The 8,824-nt window shown below is 35.1% G+C and overlaps 1 long non-coding RNA gene across 1 annotated transcript in view; it reads right to left on the bottom strand.

Annotated features, from left to right (window-relative positions):
- Positions 1-4,558: 4,558 nt before the first annotated feature.
- LOC106877674 (uncharacterized) overlaps positions 4,559-8,824 on the bottom strand; it is a 20,571-nt gene continuing 16,305 nt past the window's right edge. The window contains exons 3-4 of the long non-coding RNA XR_001410407.2: positions 8,067-8,297; positions 4,559-5,143 (exon numbers count right to left, since the gene is read on the bottom strand). This is a non-coding gene — a long non-coding RNA (uncharacterized LOC106877674). The remainder of the gene's footprint in view (positions 5,144-8,066; positions 8,298-8,824) is intronic.

Raw genomic sequence — 8,824 nt, 5'->3', positions numbered from 1 at the left:
ATATATATATATATATACATATATATAAAATTCCTTACCAGTTTCGCCAGCTAAATTTCTATTATAGCTTGGAGCTATAATAGAAGACACTTGACCAAAACCCCAAGAAATGGTTTGGAACATCAAAACCAGGTACGTGCCTGTGAAAAGAAGTTTCAACGAAGTTTTTAAACGCAGTCGTCTCCGCCTATCTTATATGTATGTATGTACGTACGCACGTACGTATCTATGTATGCCTGTATGTATTTATGCTCACAAGCAAGCATGAATGTGTGTATGTTTGTATGCATGCATGCGTGTATCTATGCATTCATGTATCCATGTGTGCATGTATGTATATATGCATGCATTTATGTATGTATGCATGTATCTATGTATGTATGCATGCATGTATCTATGTATACATCTATGTATGTATGTATGTATGTTCTCTTTTTAATTTAGATTTAATTTTGATCGGCCAACTGCTTGGTAGCAAGGTTGTGGCAGGAAAGCATCTTGTTTTGTCCTTCATTTAAATCTTAAGAAAATCCTGCAGATTCTTGGCGTCCCAGATATCATGATCATTTATAGTGTATGAATTTAGGATTTGCGTTCTTTCCACAATAGCCCATGCTCAGCCATACTTAGCTCTAGACGGGTTGATACGTATTCTGTTGCACCAATAATAGTTATGTAGCTGAAAGCGTATCTCGGGCAGTGGATTTGCTATCTACTTATCAACGCTCCATACATGTCCTCTTTCTCTTGTATTTTTCCAACCACATTTGTGTCCAGAGAGCAGCTGATTCTCACAAGAGAACGCCTCTTGTGGTCTCACACAACTATATCCGGCCAGTTGTAGTTTAACATGTTAGTAGTTTGAATTTTTAAGTTCCACCGATATATTTTTGACCCATCATTCTCAATGTAGTCAACTTCGTCTGTAAGAATTTTCTCTTTTGTTATCTTGTTCTCGACTGTTCTGGCCACCGCTTTATACCTCATAGGAAGATAATATCTGGAAGATATTCTCTCGCAGTTGGCAATAATATGGCAGATGTCTTCAGTTTCCGTCTTGCACAACCTACATTTATTGTCTGTCAATGTTTTATTTCTTCTATGCTGTAAGTACTTGGGAATCTTTTGTTCTTGGATTGCACGGATGTAGCCTTCGAAGTGGGATGTCATAAATTTGTCGGTTATTCTCTGTCAAGCCTTTGACATGATTAATCCTTTCTATGGTTTGTATTTTTCGTACGAAGTACCTACGTACTATCTTCTCGTTGAACTTTGTCCATTTTCCTTTTTATTTTGCTCTGATAAATAGATTTTAACACTACTCCTCGGGGAGAGATCTGTATCAGCTCTTATTTTCATATCTCTCCTCAAGTTCATTAAGTATCCTAATTACGTCTGTCTGTCTGTGAAAGTTATATCTTTTTACCTAAGTAGAGAATATTATTCATTGTGATAACGAATGTGTGGTCGTTTACCATGCTAGTAATGGCAGTGCGAACTCCCTCTAATCGTATCTTCTGTCTTTAAAAGTTAGGGACACAATAGATAGTGTAGTATTCCGAGTATACTTTAAATGGGAAGAAAAGACGAATGGCTAAGACTGAAATACTTTTGAGCTTAGTCTGCTAGATCTAGACGGACTTGGAACTAAACTACAAGAATAGCAGCAAAAACAACAACAATAACGATAACAACAACCCATAGTCACATGTGTGAAATCTGCATATTAGGAAAACAAACTGCGCTATGGCAAAACATTCTCATTCAGATTTAATATCGTAAAACAACAATGAAAACTAACATTTGAAGCATTTTCCATAGATTTTTCATTTGAATAAAGGGTGTAAACAACAACCATCTTAAGTCTGATATTTAAATTGGATGAGTGTTTAATAATATCGATTATTCTGATAACTATATTGTTTTGAAGATGCCTGGGGATAAAATGATCTATGTTTAGTATTTCTGACATTTGGATTTCTATTCTAGTTATCAAATCTATCTCTTTATTCTTTTATCTAGAGTATTATTTTAAGGAGCATATAGGTCGATCTTTATGGAAATGAAAACGTTTATAAAAGCGTTTAAAGAAAGTGTTTTCTGTACACGTTTTTGACATTTGTAGAAATATTGCATGTTTCAAATCTGCAAACATGTGATAAGCATGGAATATTTGAAGAACGTGACAGCTAATACTGTTATAAAACATTTATGTCGCTAATGCACTTGCGAAAGCCATGAACATTGTAATTCCCATTTTCTCACCTTTTGAAAAATCTTAGCTCCAGGTTTAAAATTCTTAGCTTATATGATCTAAAGAAGCTGATGGAAGCCTATTAATTTTCTCAGAAACTTTAAGACAGAAGCACAAAAATTTGAGCCTGGAAGCGGATATGCACTTATATACTAAATATCTGTTTCAATTTAACTGTTGAGGATTAATCTATGATTTAGAGGTAGAAAAAAACTCTAAATACAACAAACATATGAAAGAGAATAAAATTTGTGTACCAAGAGGTAAGCCGTATCTAAAAAGTGATGGCCGCAAACTAACAAGAGTTTCTTATTGTACAGCTTTCGATTCTCTGGTTTCCAAATTTACTTTCTTTTTTTTTCCTTCTTCAACGTTACTGTTGAATTTATTTTCGAATATCTTCAGATAAAGAAATATTTAACAAACGTTTTGATCGAATTGTTCCGCCAATATCCTTACTTCACTTTATTTCACTCTCATGCTTTTTATCCCTCTGCTTATGTTCTTTTTCTCGTATATCTTCTGCGCCAGACATTGTCACATAGAAAAGTAATAAGTTACTGCTGAATTCTTTTATATTTTTGAATGTGTAAGGTCTATTTTACTATACAATCACAACACAAACGAGTTTATATCATGAAGCAGATTGTATGATTCAATCTTGGAGATTTGCACTTACCTGCTAAATGCTGCTGTTTCATTGGAATCTGGCTCTTAGTAAACATTTTCTATACGAAATTTTCAACACAGAAAACTAAGCAATGCACAGATCTTAGAAGAAATTTCTAGAACACTCTTGATACCAAGTTTTGTAAATGTACGGGAATGTAAAGTGCAGTAGATTTCATTGCAGATTGTATTCTCATGTGTATGCGTGTTCAGCTATTGCCACACACGCGCGCACGCACACAAACAAACAAACAAACAAACACACGCGCGCGCACGTGCACACATATGTGTATACAAGTACATGCAAACATACATAGAGAGGGAAACACGCACTCAATTTTTACATGCATCAGTATATATGTTTATTTGTATTTATATTTGGTGGATTTTCTTGAATATACATATACACATACATACACAAACACAAACACACACACACGCAAACACACACACACACAAACACACACACACACACACACACACACACACACACACACACATAAATAAAGGGGATTGAATAAAATCCGGGAAGATATCAATAAAGCACTGTGTTGTGTTAAACGCACTTTGTTCACGATGTTCAACAATCAGATACCAACAAATGCACGAAGAACAAACATCCAAAATAATTCCTCGTGTGTGACAAGTAAGTCTAAATATCGTTTACAAGAATTTCAAGAAATTTGGAGTATAAAACAACAAAAATAAGAACGGAGACTATCACATCTTTAATTGGTGATTACACCACACAATACCGACAATCGTTTCTGTTGTGTCAACATATTTAGATACAGAAAATATAAAGTCAAATTAATATATCCGAAAATATATGTTAACACACACACACTTCCATGCAACGTAAAGTTTCGTAGACTTGCAGAAGGAACGTAGCTATACTCGTTCTGAGAGCATACGAAACTATAAAATGTATAGAGCTGAGTCAAACTATTATTAAATGATGCATGTAACTCCTGCCAAATATACCGAGAATGTTACTTTTTTTGTTTTACCACTCATATATAAATACGTGTGTGTGTGTGTGTGTGTGTGTGAAAGTAGTCAGTAAGATCCATGGAGGTAGAGTCCGAAAGAGTACGAAGATCCAATGGTAATCTGGGTGGAAGAGGAGGGGTACAGAAAGTTCGAGATGGTAGTTAAAATGAGAGTCTAAGTGAGTAGAAAGTTCAGTCAGGCAGGATCCCGCTGGGGTGACTACGTGAGCATATGTAATATATAATTCAAATTTACAATATATATATATATATATATATATATATATATATATATATTATTCTTAAATAAGAACATTATCGACAATGACTTTGAAGTTTTGGCCAGCAAAGCCATCATCAGCCTGCTTAGCTGCTCGAAACTTCGAAGTTACGGCCAATAACATCCTTGTTTGAGAATAATAAATTTGCACTCTACAAGTTATAGAGTAATCTACCAGATTAACGTAAAATTATCATCATAACTGAACATGAAAGCAAATATTAACAAATTCATATGTGTGTGTGTACACACACACACACACACACACATATATATATGTATATACATGCATACGTATTAACGCATACGTATTAAGTGTCTAAATATGTTTGTGTGAAGAAATCTAACAGAAAATGCAGTTGTCGTACATGGAAGTTAATTTCGTTCGTTTAGGAAAGCAAACGAAGAAAGAGCTGAATGCGAGTGACTTTAATAGACTACAAGCAACATAAGAGGTGTGCTACCGCTGTGTTTGTAATCAATAATTTCGAATCATCAAAACTTGGGGCGACAATTTTGTGTCCGGATAAACCTGAAAAACATTAACATAATGGATCGAATGCACACTTGTATTTGTGCCTCGAAGACTTTCACCGCGTCTAATAAATACGCCTGGTTGCACAGTAAGTGTAGTAAGTTTGTTGCCTTTCATATCAGCTGCGATATATATTTGGTGAAAGTATTTTTGGCACAGAATCCCTCGACAATTTTTTTCTATTTAGATAATAGAAGTAACTTAAAGCCTCTTATATCTACGTACTCTTTTTACTCTTGCGACGATTGTTTCTTCAGTCCGTTTTCCATTTTCATACGCTTTCTTCCTTGCCTTTCTTTTTGTATGATCAAATAAAATCAATCTATAAGTTGCTAGTGCAAAATAATTGAATTAACGTTCGCTTCACTGATTACCATATATACGAAAGAAACGTCTTGTATTTTACACGATACCTACGAAGAAAGGAATATAACAAGATTATAGTTTATTTTATTTTATTTTTAACGGCTGAATCATAATTAAATTACTGACTGAGTTATTTCCCTTAGTTACCTGGCTGGATTTATATGACTGTTGGCAAGATATACTACATCAATAAAAATATATAGGCTCTATAATTAAATGGGATAAGTAAATATTTATCTTTGTACTAGTACGATAAGCTGACACTTGATTTTTTCTTAACGCACTAGGGCTCAGGAGTTTTCTTGAAGATTATAATGGGATTATAGGAATTTCAAATGGCTGTTCTCACCACAGAAACATTTACAGCATGAGTGAAACAAAATGGCTCCAATGATTTGTCTTTATGTTTTACGAATTTGGATTGGAGTTTATTTGGTGTTAACGTATATAAATTATATTTGTTTTACAAAATTACTGGCCTTCATCCTAAATCAGAAGCCATTACCTTTTATCACTGTAAGGCCACAAGCTGGCAGAATCGTTTGCACGCCGGACAAAATGCTTAGCGGCATTTCTTCTGGATTTTACGTTCGGAGTTCAAATTCCACCGATGTCTACTATGTCTTTCATTCTTTCGGTTTCGATAAAATAAATATTAGTTGACAAATAAGGTCGAGGTAATCGACATCTCCTTATCCTTAAAAACCACAAGTCTTGTTCCGAAATCAGAAAGAATCATTCTTAATCATTCTATTAGTTTCTGATATATCATTTACCTTTAGTTTAGAAAATGTTGATGCATTTCCTTTCTTTTATTTATTTCCGTCATTAGATTGCGGACATGTTGGGGCATAGCCTTGAAAACTCTTTAGTCGAATGAAATGGTCACAGTACTTATTTTTAAGCCTGGTAATTATTCTATCAGTCCCTTTTGCCAAACCACTACTTCACGGGGACGTAAGCACACCAACACTGGCTGTCGAAATGTGGTGGACACAGACACAGACACACACACACATTTCTACGATGGGCTTCTTTCAGTTTCCGTCAACCAAACCCACTTACAAGGCTTTAGTCAGCCCAAGGATAAAGTAGAAGACACTGTCCAAGTTGCCACGCAGTGGGACTGAACCCTCAATGTACACATCAGAGACATGACACTTTTACTTTTTTCTTGTGACATTTAGACATTACACTTATTTAACTATTATTGTCTCGGTTTCTCCTTGCTCAAAATTAAACCCATATCGCTGACTTTCAATATTTTTTCTTTACATTACTTTTCATTTTGTAAAATCATTTCTTATGCATAGAATTCTTTGTTCACTTTCTTCAGGATCAGGGAAGTAAACACGTGATTTATGTATGGGCTCGTTAAGTTGCTACATTTATGAAATTTACTACTATTTTCTTAAAATCTAAAGTGTTAGTAGAAGATACATTTCAGTCAGTAGCATTAAGTGTAATAAATAAATAAATAAATACGAGGTAATAATATGAGTCATGGGTTCCTGGAAAAGCGGATACTCTTTACTCTTTGCTCTTTTACTTGTTTCAGTCATTTGACTGTGGCCATGCTGGAGCACCGCCTTTAGTCGAGCTAATCGACCCTAGGACTTATTCTTTGTAAGCCTAGTACTTATCCTATCGGTCTCTTTTTGCCGAACTGCTGTTACGGGGACGTAAACACACCAGCATCGGTTGTCAAGCGATGGTGGGGGGACAAACACAGACACACAAACACAGACACACAAACACACACACACACACACACACACACACACACACACATATATATATATATATATATATATATATATACATATATACGACGGGCTTCTTTCAGTTTCCGTCTACCAAATCCACTCACAAGGCTTTGGTCGGCCCTAGGCTATAGTAGAAGACAGTTGCCAAAGGTGCCACGCAGTGGGACTGAACCCGGAACCATGTGGTTGGTAAGCAAGCTACTTACCACACAGCCACTCCTGCGCCTATAGATCATATTTGTTCTTTAATTTTTTCTTTTCAGTTCAAGAGACAATTATTTCCTGTTTTTGCGAAAGGTCTAGGCCAGTGTACTTAACTAGTTCTTGCAAACACTGAGATACACTGGTTAACTGATGGTCATCTATACGTATATTGTACAACAGAAAGAAATAGAAATAACCAGCACATGTAAAACACCACCGCAAGCTTATTTGATAATGCTATTTCTACTAAAGCATTAATACCAAAGATTTACTTTTGGTTTATTATTGTTGGTGCTGGTTAGATTCGGGTAAGAAAACACGATGAAAGGCTTTTCGGCTGTGACCGTCTTTCAGTGTTGATATATCCAAGAATGAGGGCGGGTTTATCAACTATTCACTATTTTCAAAATTATCGAGACCTTGTGCCAATGTCAGAAATTATTACTCCTAACCAAAATAAAATAATCCAAAATTTTGGCACAAGACCAGAAATTTCGGATTATGTAGAAAGTAGAGGCGGGGAGCTGGCGGAACCGTTAGCACGCCGGGCCAAATGTTTAGCGTCATTTTGTTCGTCTTTACGTTCAGAGTTCAAATTCCACCGGGATTGACTTTACTTTTCATTTTATTTAGGTCTATGATTTAAGTACCAGTTGAGCACTGGGGTCAATAAAATCAACTTACTGCCTCCTCCGATATTGCTGGCTTTCTGCCAAAATTTGAAATCAGTATAATTTATAAAGTAATATTTTTAATTCGTAGAGTATCTTTTTATTGTTGTTTGAGTATTGCTCTGTCCGTTGTAATGGGGTGTGGATATCTACTGTCTCTTGACTTAATAAATTGAGTCTCATATGTGAAATGTACGCTGCACCGAGTAAAATTGCATGCAAAGTGGCCTGGTAAAGATTTCATATTTTTATTAACTGCTTGCTTGCATACTCACAACAATACATTTATATGCAGTAAGTAATAAATAACTTTAATGAATTTTACGTACCAACATTTCGTCTGTTCTTATTTTTTGGTGGGGTGGTTGGATTCATTTATTGGAGGAAATATATTTTAATGTTTTCGCGTGTTAAACATCCTATTATTATAGGGAAGCTGGAAGGATTGTCAGCACACTGGACGAAATACTTAGCACCGTTTTGGGGTCAGTGAAATAAATACCTGCTGAGTACTGGGGCTGATGGAATCAACTAGCCTCCTCAAACTTGTAGATTTGTGCCTACAATAGAAAAGATTATTTTTATTATTAATTCATTTTCGCACAACGGATTAGATGAAGGAAAAAAATTCTTAATATCAGGCTATAACAAGTAACCTTAGGTGCCAAGAAAATCCCTAAGAACCTTAGCTGTCACCAATAAAACTGTTTACTGGAGCTGCACTAAACTAGGTTTTATGTCTATTTCCTATTATCATTATCATTATTATTATTATTATTCAGTAGTTTTATTTTTATAACGTGCTTTCACTTCACTACCGAGCGCAGCTCTGTGCGCCTTGGGTATGTGCTGTGGTTTGCTGTGGTGCTCTTATGTTTACTGTATTGAAAGTGTTTTGCGTAGAATGTGTGCAGTACCCAGTAGTGCAATTTTCTGTATGTTATATATATTTGTAAGTCCTGCTATTTTTGTTATGTATTTGTCTGAATATTTTTTTATTATACCTAAGGCACCTACTATGATAGGAATTGTTTCTGTTTTTAGATTCCACATTCGAGTTATCTCTATTTCCAGGTCTTTGTATTTT

This window comes from Octopus bimaculoides, chromosome 10 (assembly GCF_001194135.2).
Source record: "Octopus bimaculoides isolate UCB-OBI-ISO-001 chromosome 10, ASM119413v2, whole genome shotgun sequence".
NCBI classification, from domain to species: domain Eukaryota; kingdom Metazoa; phylum Mollusca; class Cephalopoda; order Octopoda; family Octopodidae; genus Octopus; species Octopus bimaculoides.
Note: the sequence above shows the minus strand (reverse complement) of the source record. Positions and strands in the feature narration are given on the sequence as shown.